The sequence below is a fragment of the Capricornis sumatraensis genome, chromosome 13 (genome assembly GCF_032405125.1).
Source record: "Capricornis sumatraensis isolate serow.1 chromosome 13, serow.2, whole genome shotgun sequence".
Lineage (NCBI taxonomy): Eukaryota > Metazoa > Chordata > Mammalia > Artiodactyla > Bovidae > Capricornis > Capricornis sumatraensis.
The window spans coordinates 47,662,503-47,685,144 of NC_091081.1; positions in this window are offsets into that span (position 1 = coordinate 47,662,503).

Below are 22,642 nucleotides of genomic sequence, written 5' to 3' on the forward strand. Positions count from 1 at the left end.
TGGGGGCTGGGACATCCTAGGGTCCAGGGCTGCTCCTCTGAAATACCACAGCAATTCTGATCACAGTTGGGCACTGACAGCTTCCTTTTGGGTCAGTTGGAGACAGAACCCTCTAGAAAACATAGGAATGGCTGCACGGCATCAAGAATTGGCAGTTTGTCTAACTAACCTAACAGGGATAATCTGTTAGTGAGCCGTTGGCAGCCAGGTAGGGCCTTCATTCCTCACATTCTGGAACTTCTCTGTGTGCCTGGGTCTGGAATGCACCTACCTGCAAGGGGTACACTTCCGGCCCTCAGATAGCCAGGGCAGATACCTTAGTGCTGGCAGAAAACAGAGGGCATTCCCAGCCACCACAATGTTCACTGTGAACTTAGGGCCGTTTCCAAAGGCTGGCGTACGTGGGATGTGTCAGGTTGATACAGGGTGGATACCCTCACGTCGCTTCATCTTTTCAATCTTGTAAACAGACTAATGCTTGTACATTTCTGGGCTTTGCGCTCTAGCCTCACACTTAAGGAAACTGTGTATGTAAAAATTTCCCCAGGGTTCTCATGCTCCCTGGGTTTAGGCAGACTTGCAGACTATGTTTCCAACTTTCATATTCTCCTTGGAGCTTTTTGCAAGAGCTGACTTTCCAATCTTTTGTGTTGATCAAAAACTTTATAATTAGGATTTCACTTTAAATTTGTCCAGCGTCTTTACCCTTTCTACTTTCTTGGTTATCCTGTTGTTAATATGTATAAATATATATTATATTTTACTATTATAAATTTTGCTAACCAGAAGGATTATTGTTTTGTGTTCATATTTTTTATCTATAATTTATATTTCTATGTGTTGTTTGTATGTGTTGTCATGCTGTCAAGAGAGGATTTTAGCGTGTTGTAACTTAGAAAATCGTAGCCAAATGAGAAGTTGGACAGAATGGGATTTTGTGGACATAAACTGGGCAGGGTGGTGTGCATTTAGGACATGCCACTGTGTAACACAGAACCACACTTATAGGAACAAAGTTCTGCTTTTGAAAGAGCTCTCTCCCTAGAAGAAAGCTTGGAATTATGATCCTAAACTCTTTCTCTGTGGTCATCATTCTCTTGAAGGCGCATCATATGATGTTCTCTGCCTTGAATTTATGAGGACACTCCATCTGATTGAAAAATAATTGACTTTTCCATTATTGCCCAGAATGCTCCTCACTCTACCCCCACAGTGAAAATGAATCTTCTTAGAACTGTTTCTTCCTTGTCATGTTCAGATAAGGCTAAATCTGACTGTTACTGCCTTAGACATACACCATGGCATCAAATGGAGGAAGGTGGTGTCTCTTATCTCCCTTGCTGGGTGGATGCCACTATTTTGCTTACTCAGCCCAACATAATTTTTTCTCTGAATATTTCCCAATCTTCAGCACCATATTCTACTGTGCTAAGTTTGAGGCAGTTTCACCTTTACATGCAAATCAAATCTCTACAATTGATAGAAGAGTAACACTGAAAATTTCATTTCTGCCTTCTTTTACAGTTTTTCTTACTTTGCCACTCCTTAGTAGGAAGCAGTGAAGTCCAGGGCTCACACCCTTGGATCTTCCCAGAAACACCTGGCAGACACATAACAGCATCAGGTCCTTCGCCCTTCAGCACATTTATCATGTACACAATGCGTACCATGACCATGCTTGCTGTTCACCAGGGAGCAAAACAAAGGTCTTGATTGTCCAAAACCTTCGTTCTGGCCAACATGAGGAGTTGTCTCACTCCAGAGTTTAATAAGCATGCATCTGATGTTCAAACTTTCTCCATTTGAAACTTCTTCCCCCTGAAGAGCAAGTTAATAGAGCTTCTAGATGCAGGATAAGGGATTGGTGAACAGTAAACTTGTAAGAGCTCTCTCCTCCCCTTTCTAGGACACGCTGGGTGGTTTTACCCAGTGACCAGTCTTTATTTCATGGGTCTCCACTGTTGTTTTTCTGAAGGCAAATGGCCGAATTCCCCTCCTGGCAGACTTCGGAGAAACATCACACCCTTCAAAAACCAATGACACTGAAAAAAATACAAATACAGCTTAAATCATCCTGGAATAAGGAGGGCCTTATTAATATCTAGTGACAGAAGTGACAGAGGAAGAAAATGTATTTGTATAAAACCTACAGGTGTTTTTACGTCAGAAGACATTCTGAACTATCCTACCACACAGGAGACTAGCCGGGCAACATATACAACATGTATACGACACGTGTCAGACAGTTAGCTAACTTATGAAAAACTCTTGAGCATTAGGAAGATGAGTGATTCCTCTAATAGAAAATGGGCAAAGAACAGAAAGGTAAAGCCAATAAAGGAAGAAATGTGATCAGCAAATAATTTACAAGAAAATACCCAATCCCAGAATTTATCAAAGTAAGACGAATTAAAATGATGAGATGGTATTTTCTACCTATACAATTGATGGGATTCTATTTCTACCTATACAATCGAGGAGGATTTATAACAGTTACTCATCAAAGGTATAGATAGGACTGACAGCCCTCTCTCATTCACAGTTAATGAAAGAGCATGTTTCTCAAGGGGGCTTCGTGTGTATCAAAGCCTCCAAAATACATGTACGGTTTAACTCAGAAATTCCATTTCTGAAACTCAATGAAAATTGTCATAGATGTGTGTAAAAATTTAGCTAAGATTTTCATTATATATTATCATAGTAACTTTTAAAAAATAATAACCATAACACATCCAGACAGTAAAAATGACGAGGGATGGTAGAATATTTAGTGATATAAAAAGATGTTCCCAATAAATTGTGAAGAAGGCAAGTTATTAATACATAACAATATATACAATTTGATCATTATTTTTTTTTTAAAGATTCCCTTCTGCCCACAGCAAAAAGATTGCAGATACACAGCGAAGTACTAAGAGCATTGTCTTCTTTTTGCTTATATGTTCTAAATTTTCTTAAGCAATATGAATTCTTTCCTACTAAAAATAGTGTTTTGAAATAAGGCATGCAATTATCTTTAAGACAGAGACTTCACTAAATATTAAAAATATATATGATGGAGAAGACTTTGTGGTGGGCTTTCCTGGTGGTCCAATGGTTAAGGCTTCACCCTCCAGTGCAGGGGGTGTGAGTTCAAGCCAAGATCCCTCATGCCTCGATGCCAAAACACCAAAACATAAAACAGAAGCAATATTCAGTAAAGACTTAAAAAAAATGGTCCACATTAAAAAAAAAAAGGAAAACAGACTATGAGGATTCTGCCCAGAATTCTGGCAGTGTTTTTCCCGAGGACAGGTATAAGGTATGCATGTTTCTTATTTAAGAAAATATTTTTCTGTGAGAAGAGACACCTGAGAGCTCTCTCCACTAATCCCTGCCCCGAACACGGTGAAGAAAGGCCAGATGAGGATGACATAGTGAGAAGTGACCATCTACAAGCCAGGAGGAAAGTTCTCACTGGGAACCAATCCTACTGGATTTTGATCAAAGACTTCAGTCTCCATAACTGTGCAAAAATCAATGTCTGTTGTTTAAAATTTTTTTTTTATTTTCAACTTTCTTTTTTTTTAATTCCTCTTTCTTTTTTATTTTTTAATTTTTTTGGAGGTTAATTACTTTACAATAGTGTATTGGTTTTGCCATACATCAACAGGAATCTACCACAGGTATACACGTGTTCCCCATCCTGAACTTTCTTGCAATTAATATTTATATGTATGATTTACAGTCAGAAAAAGCAGGCATTTTACAATAAATACATTTTTAGCTGTTTTGCATTTGAGGTACAAGTGGGTGGAAATATTTAATGGCAAATAAAAAGAGAAAGAAGCATTGGTCAAATAGATCTGAATGTGGAAGTCATTCTATTTGACATATTACCAGGAAGGAGTATTTTAATGTACCAATGTTTTAGAGGCAGTAGTATATTGAGAAATGCTCTAGAAAAGATACTGTCTTTTGAATTCAGTGGCTATTACATCCTCTTACTCATTACATCCTCTTATTGAAGATACTGCTAAAGCGCCAAGTTTAGACCAATGGTTTTCAAGCTGTGGTTTGGGGACCCTGGGGTGCCCACTTATGGGCCACCTGCAAGGTCAAAACTATTTTCGTAATAATACTGAGACATTTTTTGCCCTTTCCACTGTCTCTCAAGTATACAGTACAATTTGAGAGGCTCCATGACATGCTGTGATGTCATCCCCCTGATGGCTGTTGGTATGTTTCCTTGTGTTTTCCTGTTCCAAGAATGTCTCCATTTTAATTTTTAATATGGCTAAGTGTGTGAGTCGCTCAGTCATGTCCAACTCTGCAACACCATGGACTTTAGCCCGCTAGGTTCCTCTGTCCATGGAATCCTCCAGGCAAGAATACTGGAGTGGGTTGCCATTTCCTACTCTAGGGAATCTTCCCAACCTAGGGATCGAACCTGAGTCTCTTGCTTCGCAGGCAGATTCTTTACCATCTGAGCTACCAGGAAGCCCCACATTGACAGAAATAACTGACCTGAACAAGGGCTCTTTAGGGTCTGCAATCATTTTTAAGCATATCCTCAGTTAGGAGTCTAGTCTTTGCCTGTGTCCTGTATTTGGCAGTAGTTGCTCTAAGAAGAAGGTGGTCCCTGGCCCCTGGTTCAGCAGGGCCCTGGACATTGTAGCGCATCTGTTCTCACCTTCTGCATCTTTAAAGAAACATTGCCCTTGTTCTTTATTTTTAAAACTTTACTTTGTAGAATTTGTGAAGCTGCGTGAAACTTTGTTACCACAAGGGTGACATGTAAATTGAGTTCTGCTGAATGTGAGGTGTATGGAAATCGTGAAATTAGACCTCCAGTCTCTTGCCTTTGTACTGCACTGGGCAAGTCTGAATTTTTAGGATGGAAACAGGAATATAATTTCCTTCTGAGAGGTATAGGAGTGCATATTTAAAATAAACATAACCTGTACAGATGAGCCTATTTGCAAAGCAGAAATAGAGACACAGACATAGAGAACAAATGTATGGACATCAAGAAATGGAGGGGTGAGATGAATGGGAGATTGAGATTAACATATATTGGGATTGACATATATGTACTATCAATACTATGTATAAAATAGATAACTAATAAGAACCTACTGTATAGCACAGGGAACTCTATAATCAGTGTTCTGGGATGACCTAAATGGGAAGAAAATCCAAAAAAGAGCGGTTATATGTATACATAAGGTGGATTCACTTTGTTGTACGGTAGAAACTAACAACATTGTAAAGCAGCTATGTGTGAAAGGGTTAGTCGCTCAGTTGTGTTCGACTCTTTGCAGCCACATGGACTGTAGCCCGCCAGACTCCTCTGTCCACAGAATTCTCCAGGCAAGAATACTGAGTAGGTTGCCATTCCCTTCTCCAGAGGATCTTCCCGACCCAGGGATCAAACCCAGGTATCCCACATTGCAGACAGATTCTTTACCATCTGAGCCACCAGGAAAGCCCTAATACTCCAATAAAAATTAGTAAAATAAAAAACATAACCTAGTGGATGATCAGCTTGGCATGAAGTAGGGAGGAGACAAACTTGAAATTAACTGAGTATGTTTATGCTTATCTGTCCTTAAAATGTGTGCATGTCTAGAACTTGTGTTTGTAAACGTATGTAAAACAGACCTGCTATTTGAGAGTTGCTTCCTGAATGATGTGGAATTCTCCCCTAGACAGTCCTCACTACTGGGGAAACAACATCAGTGCTTCCGTTCTGGAGCCGAGGCTCCTGCTCCTCTCTGCTTGACCAGGAACACATTTCAGCCTCAGGCGTGGGGCTCCCCTCTGCCTCTCAGAGCAGCACATGTTGGGGCAGTGGTCTGCGCCTGCTCCTCTGAGCACGTATCTTTATGGTCTGGGGTGTAAGTTAAAAATTTGAACCTTTCTGTACAGAGAATGTGGCTTCAAAGGAAGGATGCTATGGGAGCTCTGAGACCAAGGTCCCCGCTGCAGTGCTACTGGTGGCTTGGCAGTGTCTTGACTCGATGGGCAGGCTTCAGTAGCCTCACTTACCAGCTCCCCATCATATCAGAGAAGATGAGGGAGAATCCAGACGGGGAGGAGGGAAATTACGGCTTCAGCCTGGACTCTTGGTTTAAGACCATCCCAAACCCAGAGCAGGAAAAGGACTATATTTTGACATGGCTGCAATCTAATTTCAAGTCTAAGGAACTGAGCTGTGAGTCACGATACAGGCTCTTTGAAATGTGGCCACAGCTGCTGTTGTTAGTCACTAAGTCACGTCTGACTCTTTTGCGACCCCACGAACTCTGTCCCTCCAGGCTCCTCTCTCCATGAAATTTCCCAGAGAAGAATAGGAGTGGGTTGCCGTTTCCTTCTCCAGGGGATCTTCCTGACCCAGGGATCGAATCCATGTCTCCTGTGTTGCAAGCAGATTCCTTACTGTCTGAGCCACCAGGAAAGCCCTTGGCTGTGGCTACTGATCATAGAACTGTTCTCACTTGGAGGGAAGAGGATGCTTGATCGCACTTGGTTGATTTTAGTGGCAGTTCACACACATTGTGGGCGTCAGTTTGGCAATCTTACCATCCTTATTTCTTGAGGGTTTAGAGAGATGTGCCTAGGATTTTCTTGATTACAACAAGTTTTGCTTTGCTGTTTTTTTTTTTTTTTAACTGCCCTACCAGCCTTCATGTCGAGCTGTAATTGAATGTTGACTGAACCGTGGGAGTCTTGTTCAGCAGCACCGTGTGGAACTAAGCCCACACCAGCCTGTCGCATCATTAGCCGGGTCCTTTGGACATGTGATGTGTGTGGTGAGCTCTTTCTTTGATCCTGGTGGTGACTGGGTCCCTGGTAACAAAGAGGTCAGTGGATCCTGGTCCTGGCATCATGTGGAGGAATGCCCTGACATCCTTCTAAGCCCTGGGCTCTGCCCCTTTTCTCCTGGCTTTAATGGAGACAATTAAGTTACATCTATTTAGTTAATTGGTGATTGGAAACATGACTACTCAGTTGATCTGTGTCTTGTCTATTAGAATATTAATAATCCACTTGCTTTGCCTGATTTTGTGAACACATCTCCACCAGTGCAGTCGCTGTGTAGGAGGGGAAATACGTAACAGAGAGTTTGCTTTCAACCCCAGCTTATTAATTTGAGTACCTAATACTTTGAATTGCTTTTTATCCCTCCCTTTTTGTGCTATGGAGGCCTTATAATGTGGAGTTGTTTGATGTTTTTCCCGCTTCTTGTTATCTTTTATCTCCATGAAAATAAGCCTAGCATTATTGTCTTCTGTAAGATGTTTTCAGAAAGCACTGTGCTTTTGAATGTATGTATGTCCTCAGCTTTATGTTTTAGAAACCTCCTACTGTGTGGTAAAATCGATGCATGTACTAGCTAGAGGAGAGGTGCCTATTCTGAGTAGGTAAAACTACATAATTTGTAGAAGCTCCTCAGTTAATGCTCAGAAGACATGTATTTCTCATTGCTCATAAATGACAATATTTAGGTTTAAATGCAAACATTTAGATTTGATTAATCACAGTTTATATATTCTTCTGGTTTATTTGCTTTTTTAATGAAATAGTTTTATAATTTTTTACACCCTTAGACGTTAATAAAGTAGCATTATCTTGAGAGGCTAGTCTCAATTATATATAAACGTGAGCAATTAATTAAGTTAGCCAGCACAAGCCGCAGAAGTAAGGTGTCATCACATGTCAGTGATCGAGGAGCACCTGTTAATTAGAACAGTAGGAAAACGGCAATGAGTTATGGGGAAAAAAAAAAAAACAATAAAAAAAAGATGGGTGAAATTAGCAATATCTCTTGGTTTTTCTTAAATTCTACCCATAAACAATATGTTGTGACAGCTCTAGGATGGGATTATGGCATTTCGGGTGAGGTCTGATTATGGCTAAAAATAGACATGTGTATTGAAGATCAGAAGAGGAATATTAAACAATTGAAATTTTGTGAAAGACTGATGCCGTTTCATTGTAATAATTTCTCCAAAGACACATTAGTAATGCTGCTAAATACAGACTTTAATAGACTTTAATAATGTGTACTTTAGAGGCCTGATACACAAAGGAATAATGTATAAAACATTCATTATGGAAAATTGCTACCTTTTTTATTTAATAGGAAATCTGTTGAAACAAAACCATTGCACTGCCTATGGCATTGTGTTCCTGGGTGCGAGCAGGCTGAAGAATAATTGCCACCTTCTCTTACATTTTTCCCATCTATTCTAATCAAGTTGCAATCATATTTACTTCTTTGTTCCACGAATGAGATTAGATGGGGATTAGAAAAAGAGGATGTGTATTGGATGTACCCTTGTTCACATGTGGTCCAGCCTCTCACTACCTGTGTAATCATGAGCGAGGACCTTAACATCAGACTCCACTTCATTTACACACTGGGGGTTGTTCTACCTACCTCACAAGGTCAAAGTAGGAGATGTGAAATGTTGGCAGGGCGGAGGCTCCACGGAACAGGCACTCAATAAAATACTTCCTATTATGATTACTTTCTGCATCTGTTTCTCTTTGTATTTCTTGTTTCTATGGGTGACCACTGGATGGAGAGAGCAGCTTGGGGGTCGAGAGTAGAAAAAAGCAATTAAAAAGAAGCCTCCGTAAGCAGCTCTGTCGCCAAGCCCTGCATTGGATTTCAATTTGATTTTAATGTGCTGCGCAGAGAGCCATGCTGTTGAAAAAGAGAGGAGAGTAAGAAGCAGATGCTTTTGGAAGAACAGTAGGGCATTTATCTCTTTTAATGAGATAACATCATTAGAGTGACAAAGTGCAGCGAATCGATACTCGAAATGGACTAGTGCTATCCTTCCAGAGTGTGGTGATGGTTACCCTTCAGAGCCGAGAATCTGCTGAATCACGAATTCTGTCTTATCTGTTATTAGAGCCCGTGACTTTGATCTCACAGAATAGATCCACACCTTTGGAATCTGCCCAGGAGTGGAAAAACAGACTAATTGGATAAATGAGAAGAATCCAGGGTGATTTATAAGCTGCTCTGTAATCAGGGAGCCTCAGAGGAGGGAGGTTGGGCTTTTTTCCCTTTGGCTTCTATACATGGCTGCGCATCCTCGCCCGCTCTCCTTGCTCCGCGTCTGCTTCTTGGTGTCGTGTCAGAAACACTAATCATGTCAGGCTGTGACACTGACAGCCCTGACATTCACAACAAAGAGACAAGAAGGGGGGAGAGGAAGAGAGACCTTGGAGCGGGAAGGTGAGGAGAAGCAGTAGGGGAAGGATTTTTTATTTTTCTTGCACATAAACTCCATCGCTGCAGCATCACCAACATTTCTGGGTAGATTACACTCAAGGAAAATGAAGGAAGAAGCAAGGGGAATTCTGATGGAGATAAAATTGGGCAAGGAAGATTTTTTGCTACTGTTTTTTCCCTCTTCTCTTAGACTTCAGTATGTAGTTTATATGAGAGTGACTGAGGCTGTGATTTCTTCTCGTCAAGAATAAAAAGATCATGGAAAAAATTTCCCTCTTGTGAATTAGGAGTTTGGGATGAACATATACACCCTACTAGAGTATATAAAATAGGTAAACAGCAGGACCTACTGTATAGCACAGGGAACTGTGCTTAATACCTTTTAATGACTATAATGAAAAAGAATCTGAAAAAGAACATAAATGTGTGTGTGTGTGTATATAGAACTGAATCACTTTGCTGTGCACTTGAAACTAATACATCATTGTAAATTAACTATACTTCAATAAAATAAAAAAATAAAAAAATTCACCTCCATTATCCTAGTTTTTCTCTTCAAAACAAAGTAAAATTGAATCTTAGTAGGAACTGTGTGCTCTCTATGATTTTTCCTTTTACTGCCAGATTTCCATAGTTAAATCTGAACAATGACTACTTCAGGAAAGGGGTCATTGATGAAGGATGTTTTCTGACCGTGACAAAGCTGATGAGGGCTCTGGACTGTTTAGTGTCATCCTCTGGCCGTCTTACCCTTGGCCTCCCCAGCACCTACCCACTGCAGGAAATGCTGATGCATGGGACTTCCTTGGTTGTCCATTGGGTTATAATGCTATACGCCACTGCAGAGGGCACAGGTTCAATCCCTGTTCAGGGAACTAAGATTCCCACATGCTGCACAGCCAATAAATAAATACAAATTTTTTTTTTTTTAAAGAAATACCAATGTGCTTGGCAGTTTGGAGCAGGCTGCCTGTGGCCAGATCTTTCAAACACCTTTGAGTCTCCTCTCTCCCTCGGGCAACTTTCTCCATTTGGCATCCTTCTGGTGAATGGTCTCCAGTCTCCATCTTGGATCAGTTCAGGACCTGGAAACCTGTGGCCACATCTCACATGCGTTTGAAATCCAGATGCTATGATCTAAATTGAGCTCTGAGCTCAGGCTGAATCATCCTAGCTTTTCTATAAACAGGAGAACCCAGCTGCCAGCTCAGCTTTTGAGGTATTTTGAATTACAATTCGATGTCTTAGCAAGGATATCTGTCCTTTCACTTTTTCATGCAAGGGGAAAAGAAAATAATAAAAGGAAAACAGTATATTGATTCCATGTTAGTTACCCTACCACAAAGGAAGTACATTTTTTTGTCTAGTTGAGGGAAGAAGGTGTTACATGGTGACATCTCTTCAGATTAATTAAAAATAATATTAATAAAGAACTTTGGGAAAAACAGAGACTTCATTTTGCAATATTCTTGTTCTTAGTACCCAAGTAGGATTTAACACACTTGGGCCACTTGGGAGAAATGTTTCTCTGAATTTGCAAAATAATTGTTTTAAGCAAATTATAGCATAATTTAAACATTTACACTGTGGCTTATTTAAAATTCTTGAGGAACTTCTGTTTCTACTGGCAGAGGAGAGTACATTTGTACCCTGGGGAGGGTTTGGGGGAATTACCCCCAAGTATCTTCCTGTAAACTCATATTTTCTTTGAAGTTCCCTTTTATCCTAAAAGTTTACATGGATGTTACATTGTTCTCTGTGTTCTTTGGTTTTTTTTTTATGTAAAAGAACTTTAAAAATTACTTGCCAGTTAAATTATTAATACTTAATTAAATCTTAATGTTATTAATACATAATCTAGCTATTATTACAAGTAAACCCTCAATATTCAATGGTTTGGCACAATAAAAGTTTCCTTTCTTGCTAAATTTTGACCCACTGTAGGTATTTCTGATAGGTAAAGTGCTTTTTACTCAGCAGTTATTCAGGAATCCTGAACCCAGCCTCCTGCCTTGTACTGGCCTTGCTATCTGTACTGGGTTTCTAGGCTGCTGTTAGACCGTACCACAGCCTGGAGGCCTTAAATAAAAGTAATGTATTGCCTCACAGTTCTGGAGGCTAGGAATCCAAGATCAAAGTGTCGGCAGGGGTGGTTTCTTCTGAGGCTATGGGAGAAGGATCTGTGCCAGGCATCTCTCCTTGGCTTGTAGGTGGCTGTCTTCTCCCTGTGACCCTTCATGTCATCTTCCTGCTGTTCCTGTCTGTCCAAATTTTCCCTTTTTATAAGGACACCAGTCATACTAGGTTCAGGCCCACCCTCTTTCAATGTGACTTTATCTTAACTAATCACATCTGTAATTATCCTATTTCTAAATAAGGTTATTTTCTGAGAGACTGGGGGTTAGGACTTAATGAGTTTGGTGGGGAAGAGAAGATTCAACCCGTAATCCCATCTTTGAGGCTTATGATTGTCTGCCTGTAGCTGGTAGAAGGGAGAGAGAGCATGAAGAAGGAACACTCCTTAATCCCCACAGCCCTGAAGGGAGTCCACATTTTCCCTTCATATTCCATTGGTAAGAACTAGTCACATTTTTCCTTCTAAGTGCAAAGGACCTGGGAAATGTAGTCCCTGGCTGGATAGTGACTGTGCTAAGTGGTTGCAGGCAAAGGCATGCGCACAAGAGCCACCCATCTTTCTAGGAAAAAGTGTCATGTATATCCTGGATCTTCCACTGTTGCTGAGAGCCAGCCCATCCGTGGGCACAGAAGGAGATCATATCCAAGTTTGAGAAGCCCATTCTAGCACAGCTCAGAATGCTTTTCAGTGAACACTCCAAGTACTGTGTGTGAATGGGTGCCTCAGCTTGCTTACTATTTTGTTTTCTTAAGAATCTAATATATTCTCAAGGGGATTTTATTTACACTATTAATGGATACGTTTTCCTCTTATGAGACTAGTAAACTCCAAAATAATGAGGTTTTACTCTTCGCCAGAAGTATAACTTGTGGTTAGAATGATTTCTTATGGTACAGTGACTTTTTTTTGTTACATGTGCTGTTATTACTGAAAAATGTTATGCATCCAAGAGGGAGAAAAGGATATTGTGAGTGCAAAGGACAATTATATAACCTGCTGTGCTTATCTCAAGCGGCTAGAATTTAGTATTTAATTATAAAAGCCTTGTCTCTCCTATCAGATTAGTCATTATTTCGAAAGTTGAACGTGGGTTTTGTCAGTGACTAAGTAATTGCTTTGTATGTTCCTTTGCAATTACAGTAAGAAGTCATGAATCCTCTACATTTAGAACTGCTAAAAATTATTTAGATTTGCCTGTTGAGTAGGTTTATCTAAAGAAGGACTTGGGAAGAAATTTCCATTGTGAATTTTTGGCTTCTCAAATTAATTTGTAAGAAATTTCACCTGAAAAAGATAGTGATAGTAATTTGAAAAGGATAAGTAGGTACAGTTTGAAAACTTGGTAGGTAGTGTGAAAACACATGAATATTAAACCATAATATGTAAGATTTTCATCATGAAATCCCATGTCAAGAAACTGTCTCTTGTTGCTTTATGGTTTTGTTACTTTAAAACACTGATGTGATCTAATGATTTAAAATCCATCAGTGGTACTATAGATTTCCTTTTGGTCAAAAAACTGACAGTGATTCTTCAGAAAGATAGTCATTTGAACAAGAGCCTTTTAATTTTCAGTGGTTTTAGTTTTTAATACGGCAAAATAAACTAACACAAATATTTGGGTCGTTTTCAGCATGAACTGATATATCATTTGCTGATCTGCATGTCTGTACCTCAGCACAGTATTGTCTCTGCTTTTAAGCTTCCTCTACCCAGTATATTCAGTTTTGTACACTGAGGGCAACTCTTTAATGCCCAGCTCAAAAGCCACCAATATCACAAAGTCCAGTAGAAAGAGAGTCCAGAAGAGAGAATGAACTAAGTCCTCATTCACTTAGATGTCATGAATTTAGATTTTGGATTAGAATCTAGGATGACGTTTATCCTTTGTAGATATATGATTAATAATTTAACTGTTAAATCAGTACCACCTGTCTAGATATAGCAGATCCAGTATTTGAATTTGGATTTTATTGATTCCAAAACCCAGGCACATTTTCATTCTGTCACATTGCCTCATAGGAGAGTATTTGAACTATATTCTGTGGATTTGCTAAGATAAGAGTAAATGCAGCATCCCAGGATGAATGTTTTACTTCCTGAAAGAATAAATCTTTTGCAAATGAACAAATTAATATAGTGGCTGAAAATTAGTTTCATCTCATCATTAAAGCAACTGTAGAAATTTTACTTGCTAACACTTCAGTAGACTACCACTTTCTAAATAAAGGAACAGCCTCAGATTCAGAAAACCTCTTAAACATCCAGTGTGTAACTAACTTGGGCTTCCCTAGTGGCTCAGTGGTAAAGAAACCCCCTGCCAATGCAGGAGACATGAATTTGATCCCTGAGTGGAGAAGATCCCCTGGAGAAGGAAATGGCAACCCAGTCCAGTATTCTTGTCTGGGAATCCCATGGACAGAGGAGCCTGACGGGCTACAGTCCATGGGGTCACGAAAGAGTCGGACATGGCTTAGTCACTAAACAACAACATGAGACTAACTTAGAGTTATTTAGAACTCATGTTAATTTCCTTAAAACTGGTTTCTAATTCATACTCTCACACTTGCTCACCTTTATAAATGCACCCAGGCTATAGAAAAAGCAAGAGAGTTCCAGAAAAACATCTATTTCTGCTTTATTGACTATGCCAAAGCCTTTGACGTGTGGATCACAATAAACTGTGGAAAATTCTGAAAGAGAAGGGAATACCAGACCACCTGACCTGCCTCTTGAAAAACCTATATGCAGGTCAGGAAGCAACAGTTAGAACAGGACATGGAACAACAGACTGGTTCCAAATAGGAAAAGGAGTACATCAAGGCTGTATATTGTCACCCTGCTTATTTAACTTCTATGCAGAGTATATCATGAGAAACGCTGGGCTGGAAGAAGCACAAGCTGGAATCAAGATTGCCGGGAGAAATATCAATAACCTCAGATATGCAGATGACACCACCCTTATGGCAGAAAGTGAAGAGGAACTCAAAATCCTTTTGATGAAAGTGAAAGAGGAGAGTGAAAAGCTGGCTTAAAGCTCAACTTTCAGAAAATGAAGATCATGGCATCCGGTCCCATCACTTCATGGGAAATAGATGGGGAAACAGTGTCAGACTTTATTTTTGGGGGCTCCAAAATCACTGCAGATGGTGACTGCAGCCATCAAATTAAAAGATGCTTACTCCTTGGAAAGAAAGTTATGACCAACCTAGATAGCATATTCAAAAGCAGAGATATTACTTTGTCAACAAAGATCCGTCTAGTCAAGGCTATGGTTTTTCCAGTGGTCATGTATGTGAGAGTTGGACTGTGAAGAAACCTGAGTGCTGAGGAATTGATGCTTTTGAACTGTGGTGTTGGAGAAGATTCTTGAGAGTCCCATGGACTGCAAGGAGATCCAACCAGTCCATTCTAAAGGAGATCAGTCCTGGGTATTCATTGGAAAGGCTGATGCTGAAGCTGAAACTCCAATAATTTTGCCACCTCATGCAAAGAGTTGACTCATTGGAAGACTCTGATGCTGGGAGGGATTGTGGGCAGGAGGAGAAGGGGACGACAGAGGATGAGATGGCTGGATGGCATCACCAACTCGATGGACATGAGTTTGAGTAAATTCCAAGAGTTGGTGATGGACAAGGAGGCCTGGCGTGCTGCGATTCATGGGTTTGCAAAGAGCTGGACACGACTGAGCGACTGAACTGAACTGAACTATGAAGATCTTATTGATTGGCTGAGACAAACAGAGAAAAGCCAACCTTGAACCATAGGTAGGCCTGCCCTGAGGGCAAGATAAAGAAAACCTTACTATTTCCAGTGAGAAGGTCAGCTAGAACCCTGAGATAAAAGAAAGATATATTCCTCTGAAAACATTTCACCTTTTCTAGCAACATGATAAGCCCAACTTTTGATGAACAGGATGATTTAGAGTTTGGAAGGGTACCTGCATCATTTTCCATTTTATTCCATTTGCTCCCTTCATGATCTCTGCTGTGTGACTCTGGCCAAGTCACATCCTTTGTTTGAAACTTGGGATCTGCATGTATGAGATAGAGCCATGGGAATACATTAGGAGTTGTTCGCCTGATGTTTCAGCCTAGTTTGACTTCACGGGTTGTCTGTAAAATATAGGAATTGAGTCCAATATTTGATGTGCATATGCATTCTTCTGAAGAGAGTGGTTCGTAGGTTATTATATCAGATTCTCCCGGGCTTTAGCACACGAAGAAATCAAGAAGTCAGATGATTTTGGAACTCTGTAGGGCCTCTAGCATTCTAGTTTTCTACAAATTATCTGAAGCACAGGCTGTCCTGGGCAGAATAGAGGAGAAAATGAATTCATTCTGTCTCCTTTCTGCAGTGTGACCTGGAAAGGAAAACCTGCAGTGCTTTTATTATAGGCAAGTGCCTCTCTCTTCTCTAGGATGAGTGTTCTGTGTACAGTAAACGTCCAGTAAATGTTTGTGGAGGGTGACAAAATTCTGTTATTAGCAGAAGAGCAGAAATAGCCTATTAGTCTGAAGTGAGGCACTTTTTGATGATCAATGAGCATTTTTTTTTTCAAACCTGAGCATTTCTTGTAGTTATCTGCAGTGGGTGTTTAAAGAATCATTTGTATTAGCACGTAACTTCCTTGGAATCTCAGACACTTGAAGAGTTAGTAAGGATGTTCAGAGTTAAGAGACTGGTTCCCAGCAGTGAGGAGGCAGAGGCCCAGAGGTGTGAGGGTGTCCAGCCATGCTCCTGCCTCACTTCTCTGACTGTGGTCCCTATAGTGTGGTATGCATGCCATCTTGCCAGAGGGCCTTCTCATATGGTTCATGGCTCAGCAGATCAGCCAGCCTGAAGCAAGAGCCTTATTGCTCAGCAGATAAACAGATGAGAGAATCCGAAGAGCACTCTGGCACCTCCCACTTTGGGTAGGGAGGAAAAAAAATTAAGCAGCATTCCCTGGCCAGCTGTGCAGTTTGAAGCTAATGGAAGTCTGCTCTTTAATGTGACTCATGCAATTCACTGTATTGAAACAACACGCTATTCTCCAGAAAGTCCCAATATGATTAAAACAGACAAACAAAAACATTATTTCTTGACTACTTGGATCTGCCTTTCCAAAAAATCACGGATGTTGATCTACGTTATTACTTCTCAACAAAAATTGTATTCCTTTTTTTTTTTTTCCTGTTGGTGGATTTTAAAAAATTGGCTTTTGAGTCCTTAATATAAACATCTATGCGTGTGTTTTACAACCATTGACTGTCAACTTTGGTTTAAAGTTTAAGCATCTTGGCTATTTTCTTTGGAAACTTTATACAAAGAGAATAATCATATAGGCCACAAGAATATTAGTTGTCTTCAAAGTTGCTATGAACAGTCATTCCTAAGATTTATTGTCTAGGCCAAGTCCGCAATTCAAAGTCCAGAGCAGGCCAAATGTTCAGAGCTAGGCTTTGGACACTGATTTAATTTATTTTCTAAAGCTGAAAACATACTCAGAGGGCCTCCTTCTGCATTATTTTTTCATTGTTAGGACCACCAGTCCTTATTATAGGTATTTAACATGAAACTTTCATGATGATAATCACTTCAGAGTTGTTTGAGCTGGATTGGTAGTATGAAGCAATCATATCAAAATTTTCAGCAGGAACAGAAAACATAATATAAAATATTATCACCTGTATTCTTTGACATAGTTTCTTAGGATAGGTTTTTTACAAGTTATCTATGTCTCTTTTAGTCATGAGTTAGCACACAGTATGGCACATGGTTTTATACCATGTATATTTGTGTATTTTTGATAGATATAAATAAATTAGTGCCCAGGTACCAAATAATGAACACCCTCAAAATTTGAATTTCAAGGAACAGTGGCAGAAAATATCATCACTTGAAACTGAAACTTTCAGACATCAACAGAAAAATGACTGAGATTAGCTATGTGTGAAATTCCCAGAAGGTAATCCACACTCAGATCAACCCATGGTTTATCTACCCACTTTTGATATCCTTTCAATAAAAATAAATGTAGATATTTAGACAAGTTAACAAACAGCACTACATGGGGTGAATAACCTGACACCAAATGTTTCCTGAGATGATAAGAGTATGAAGGTATCACCTGGGAGATATTCTCACCAAACGTGTCATCAAGCCTCTGGACTTCATTCCACTTTAAAGGAAATACAGGGGGTTGAGAAGGAAGTTAAATAACCACTGCAGGAAAACAAGGAAATCAGTTTTTTGGGAAAGTATAAAGATAAATGTTTTTGACTGCTTCAAAAGCCTATGTCATTAAAAAAAATAATAACGTAGAACTGGGACTTCCCTGGTGGTCCAGTGGTTAAGACTTTGCTCTTCCACTGCAAGGGGAACAGGTCTGATCCCTGGTCAGGGAACTGAGATCCTGCATTCTGTGTGGCATGGCCAAAAAATTAATTATTTTTTTAAAAAGGGGGAACTATTCTAGATTAGAAGAGACTAAAAAGCCACAAAGCCAAAAACAAAAAAATGTAGATAATATTAATTAAACAACATTTAAGGAATTATAGCACGTTCGCATCAGAAGCAAACAGCTAGCTGCTGTTCTTTGTGTCAGCCACCAACAAGAGTTGGGGAGCCTGAAAACTGGTTATTACTGACCAACTGGCAGCTATATGTGGCCAGTACGTTTTAAGTTTAGTTTAAGTCTAGTTTAGAAATCGTCAGCGCAGGATGACCTGACTCTTATCGCCACCCCCTTCTGAACGTCACGCTTTCCCGACAATGAGACCCCTGGCTCCAGTATTGGAGACTGACTCTGCTGCTGCTCTTTGTGACATCAGCTGAGGCCCTGAGCCTCTCCAGGCCACAACCTTCTTGGCTCCAATATGTACACAAAAGATATTTCAAAGGTTTGTTGTGAGAGTGAAATGAGACCACTCATGTGAAAGGGCCTTGGACAGATCTTGGCCCATGGTAGGCTTTCAGTAAATGTTTTAATTTAAAAAATAATAATCCTCTGGCCCCAGTATTATGTTCTTCTGGGAAATTCTATTTCTCTTTGTAAATTGATAAGTAAGCATTCCAAGTTATCGGTCAGCTTGGCTTTTATAACTTTGGGAGGAACGAGTCATCTCAGTGCGAACAGATGCAAACGATTTCTCCTTCGTGCAAAGCTGAGTCCTCAGTGGCCCTGGCCTCCTGGTGACCCAGGAGTTGATGGGAGTTAACCCCCCCACCAGAAGAGGCCTCCTCTGCTTCACTCCTGCAAAATGGGTGTTAGTCAGAACTTTGGAGATTGGGTTGAAAACTTATGTGTTTTGTTTCTTTTTGACAGGACCAAAAAACTAAGAATATGCATGGACTATAGCAAATGAGAGAAATATGAATCCCACTCACAGTATATTTTTCAGATGCTGTTAACTGGGTTTATTTTTACTTTGACAGATACTTCCGTTTAGGGGGGTGCTTTCCACAGACAGAGTCTATTGTGCAATAGAAAATTCGGTAAATTTTGCCTCTAGATTTCCTCCAGATCTTTCAGGTGACCACACCCAAGCCTCAGCATGGCGGTGTTTTCAATAAGAGACTTGAGTTATTACTTTAGAAAGTGACCTTAGTTTCTTCCCTCTGGAGGTTTTTGTTGGCAGAGTTTGTCATCTTTTTATTTTTGTAGACATCATGCTTACTATAGGGAATGACCAACCATGTATGAGACAGACTGAAAAGTGGTGTAATTCTATCTACCTGTTAATTGATTTCACACTTCATTGGCTCCCTAAAGTCAATGTCCTTCATGGTTAAGAGTTTTCACCCTGGGAGTCATCAGACCTGCGTTCAGATCCCAGCTCTGCCACAGAGGAGCCTGGAGACCTTGGGCAATCTCCCTGACCTCTTCTAAACCTATCATTTCTAAAATACTGATGAAAACACCTAACTCCCTGGCCTCCTAGGAGGATTATGTTAGATTGTACCTATAAACACTTAATGCTCAGCATCTGCTAAGCTCTCAGTCATGTTAGCCCTTGTGATGGGTGTGAGGGAAGGGGAATGGCAGTGTTTTCAAAAGCAACTTCTCTGTTTCAATTCAATAAGTGCCTGGAACTTCACATTTGTGAAAAAATGATAACCTTGAAATGATAACCTTGAAAAGAACTGACTTATTTGCGCCAAATTTGATATATTGTGTTTTAAATTTCTAGTAAGAATATCAGCTCCACAGACTGACAGTCATCTGTCTTCTTGTGGGCTGTTGCACTAAAAAAAAGAAGAAAAAGCTACTGTTTGTAGACAGCGATATACATCCTGAGAGTGACTTCAGATGTTACAGTAACCGTCCTCATATTGGGGTGGAATGGGGTGGGGTTGAGGAGAATCACTGGCCAGCACTCTGAGGGGGCCTAGCAAATCCTGTGAATGGAAGCTGTTCTATTGATTTTGGCTCCAAAGTTACATGAGTGGTTTGACTTAAGGCTGTTTGGGTTTGGTTTTGTTTCTTAAGTGGAAAAACTCTTTTGTGTCTCTCCTTTCTATTAATTCCAGAGGCTGAGTCAGTGGTGAGTCCAGTAGTTGAATTAATATGGAAATCATACTCTAAGCTAATGCTTAGGATTACTCCATTCTGTAACACTGAAGTGGGCTAGAACAGAGAAAATTCCAGTACCATTTCTTTTTTCACTTTAAGGATGGTAGAGCAACCAGTCTTCTCTATGAAAGTACATGCTGCATATAAAAGTGGTTTTTAACAAGGATTTTAAGACAGGAGAAAGGATGTATTCTTATTTTGTGTCCCTGTCTGGGCATCTGTATAACATTGAGGAATTTTCCAGGCTGCTCGCAGAGGGAACGAAAACCAGGTGCATTTGCATACTCATCATAAAAATTATGTTCTGCTACGTTTTTCACTGAGCAAAACTTTGCACAGAATTAGGCACAGCCTTTGCTCTCTGGGAGTTTAAATGTAAAACAGAAGATACTAATGTGTGTAGATACTTAGACAAATTTGTGTTAACATTTTATAAACTTTTCTATTTTGTGCTTTGATAGCCTCCCTCAACTCAGGTAACTCATGCATGGGTATCAGTTCATCCATAGGATAATGAGTTTTTTTGTTTTTGTTTTTTACTTTAGAGAAGTTGTATTTTTCTTAATTACAAAGCTGAAACAGGTTCCTTTTAGAAAAATTGGAAAATAAAATATAAAGAAAAAACACAGTGACATGTAATTCCATCACCCAGAGAAAACTACCCAGTGGTATCTCATGGGGACATTTTTAATATCTCTTTAAAAATATATCTATATATTTTATAAAACTGATATCTATATATGCAGTTTTGCTTTGGGCTATTTTCACTTGACGTATCTTTGTGTGTTTTCATATATATTTTTAAAAATTCACTTTAAGTGGTGTTATACTATTAGAATAATTTTCAAAAAGCTGAGAATCCAGCTTCTGGACATCTGAAACAGTCATTTAGTGGATTAAAAAGTCAAAGGATCATTCTGACTGTTCAACCAGCCCATCCAGACCTGTTTCCGAAACAGGCATTGTTCACCTTAAGTGGAATCTCAGCCGACTCTGCATGTTTCCTCAGGCTGGGTTACTGTTCCACGTCTGTCTTTCCTTGTTGACTTATCAGCCTCCATGCACACACGCACATTTGTTTATACCAGCCTTCCTGATATGCAGTCACAGTGTGGGGTTTGGAAAACTGCCCGGCTGCATACCATTCATACCGGCTGATGTTCAGCTTCTGGTAACGAACTGGGTACTCTGAACTCCTTCCATCTCTAAAGAGCTCACCCTGAAGTGCCGCTGACCACAGAGCAAACGCACTCACAAACTCTGAGTGCTTATATTCATGCACACCAAAGGAAAGAGGGGTCTTGGCCTAAGCATTTTACCAGGCTTGGAGTTTACTTGTAAAAGTCATCAACACTCTGCTTACCACCTCCTCAACCATACCATGAACCAGTGGCCCCCAACCTTTTTAGCACCAGGGACTGGTTTTATGGAAGACAGGTTTTCCACGGACTGGTGGGATGGTAGGGATGGCGTGTGGTGGTTTGGGGAGATTCAGGTGCATTACATGTATTGTGCACTTTGCTTCTATTATTCTTACGTCAGCTCCACCTCAGATCATCAGGCATTAGATCGTGAAGGTTGGGGACCCCTGCCAGAAACAACTGCTTGAATTCATATACCTTCAAGCTTAAGATGATGTTTCTTGAAGTACCTTGGAAGCAAGGGGAGTCTGAGGGGATTTAAGAAGAGTGAAGGAGATGGTCCCCACCTTGTGGAGGACAGATGCGCCTCCTGTGCTGGGCTCACCTCTTATGTTAGGAAGTATTGTGTCGTGCCCCTGAGCCATCCCTTTCGGAACACTCTCTGTGGTTCTCCCGCCTCCCCCCAGGAGCCCTGCTCTTCTCCATGCCTTGTCAGTTTCTCTTGGAGAATAAGCATCAGAAAAGAACACTTTGTGGGGCTCAGTGATGGAAAGGGAATGTGAAGGGCAGATGAAAGGACATTATGCAAAGTAGAAAGATTGCCTTGTATTGGATGAGGTTCAGAATCTTTCCATGAACTCCGCACTTTTTTTCTCCAAAGAAAGATTTGGTACTTCTTTCCATCAAATAACCTTCTGTATATGCAGGGATCTGAAGAGAAAATATTCACAACAATGACATACCAGGAAACGGGGAGCCTAGATAGAGGAAGAAGTTAAAGTGACATTCATTCTGTTTACAAATACCTCCGCTGAGCATGTTTCAGCAGTTAATCAGAGCTTTCTTGCTTGGCACTTTCTAAAATGATATCATTATCTAGCTTGCTATTTCAGCAGTTCCAGGAATACCTTGCCTGTGGGTCAGGGTACTTGGTTTCATATAAACAACTCATAAGAGCCTTTTATAATTTCAGAGAGACAGGCAAAAAGAGAAAAAATAGCTCCACAAGTTATGCAGACAAAAAATAAATTGGTGCGATTTCTCTCCTAATACAGACACTGGGAGAAGACATCCTCTGCTCCCTCTCAGGGGTTACATGTGACTTATTTGTTTCCCCCTCAAACCGTGCTGAGTTTAGTCTCTCAGTAGACTGAGTTTGGAACTCCTAGGGGGAGGCCAGGAGATACGTCCTTAATTGCTTCATGGATAATGTGAAGTCTTGGAATGGAATCTAGCCGTCACTCATTAACTAGCTTGGCTTATTAAACCTTGACAGCTAACAGAACTGAGCCAAACATCCTTGATTAGAGGTGGCTCAAGAGCAGCAGGAGTTGGTCCAGTTGAATTGCACTGTG